This window comes from Gekko japonicus, unplaced genomic scaffold (assembly GCF_001447785.1).
Source record: "Gekko japonicus isolate JY-2015 unplaced genomic scaffold, Gekko_japonicus_V1.1 scaffold4501, whole genome shotgun sequence".
In the NCBI taxonomy this organism is placed as follows: domain Eukaryota; kingdom Metazoa; phylum Chordata; class Lepidosauria; order Squamata; family Gekkonidae; genus Gekko; species Gekko japonicus.
The window spans coordinates 2,331-3,618 of NW_015171637.1; the positions used below are offsets into that span (position 1 = coordinate 2,331).

Genomic DNA, 1,288 nt, shown 5'->3' on the forward strand with positions numbered 1-1,288 from the left:
GTGGGGGGCGAGTGCCAGCTGGAAGTTGTAGTAGTCGCGAGAAGGTGGCCGGCTCATCCAGCTCGGGCGAGCCCTTGTAGAGGCTCAGCGGGCCGGGCACATCCAAGACCAGCGCCCCCTCACCTGGCCGCCCTCCGCCGCCTCCCCCTGTCGCCGCCTCCCCCTCAACGATGTTGCCGGTGGCCAGCGGCAGGGGCCGCAGGTGCGCGCCGGGCAGGGCGAACATGCAATCACCGCGGGCCGGGAGCAGGTTGCCGCCACCGGGCGCCTCGAGCGCTTCCACCGCCAGGCCCATGGAAGCGTACACAGCTTTGCACAGCTCCTTGGCGCTCTCGCCCAGAAAGTCCTGCTTGGCCACCGGCGGCAGGCCAACATCGGCCCGTGCCTCGCCCTCTGCCAGTTGCTACTGCAGCTGCTGCTGCAGGGGGCCGCTCTTGCCCAGGAGCAACTCTTTCAGGTCGCCGGGGCAGCTCTGGAAGGGCGGTAGCCCTTTGGTGGTCCCCGCAGGGGGGCGGCGGCGGCTGCTCGAGGGGCAGGTAGGTGGGCAAGGAGCCGGGCTGGGGCTCGGCGGCCGAGGTGGAGGCTGACCCAGAGGGCGCCGGGCTCCTCGTGCGCTCCGCCGCCGGGGCTCTGGAACGCCTCGCGCACGTTCTGGAAGTGGCTCTGGAAGGCGCTGTGGAAAGTCTTGCCTGGTGGTCGGCCGTATACCCTGCCCAGCCCGACGTGCACTTCGCTCGTGCGCGTCCCTTCAGAGCTTGCGGGGGCTCCCCTGGCCCCAAATGTGCCTCCCGAACCCCGTTCCTCTTTGGGCATCTTCAAAGAAGTCGGCGCGAGTTATGTTTCAAATGTGCCTCCCGAACCCCAGTGTTTATTACACATACAAGTACACTCACCAAGGTCTCAACCAGTGTCTGCTGCCTTTTGATGAGGCATCCCATTGACTGAGGTGTGCAAGGCAGCCACCTGGTAAACTCCAGACACCTTTGTTAAACACTACTCTGTAGATGTTTACAAGAAAGGAGATTTCAGTGGGGCCAGCAGTCTTGCATTCGATTTTCCAGTGAATTGCTCACCCCACCACCTGGTAAGTCAGTTTGTTAGTCTCCCCTGTGGGACTGCACAGGACAACAATGAAAACAGTGTTGCACTTACCTGTAACTATTGTTCATCGCATTGTCCAGTGTTCCCTCTAAGCTGAGTTAGTGTGAGTTGACTCACAGTTCTTTAGCCTCCAGTTCACACATTTTTGTCTTAGCTCAGGAAGGATGGCTCCAGAGCAAACTAATTT

The 1,288-nt window shown here is 61.5% G+C and overlaps 1 pseudogene; it reads right to left on the reverse strand.

Annotated features, from left to right (window-relative positions):
* Positions 1–3: 3 nt before the first annotated feature.
* Positions 4–813, reverse strand: LOC107117806 (annotated as a pseudogene).
* Positions 814–1,288: the final 475 nt, after the last annotated feature.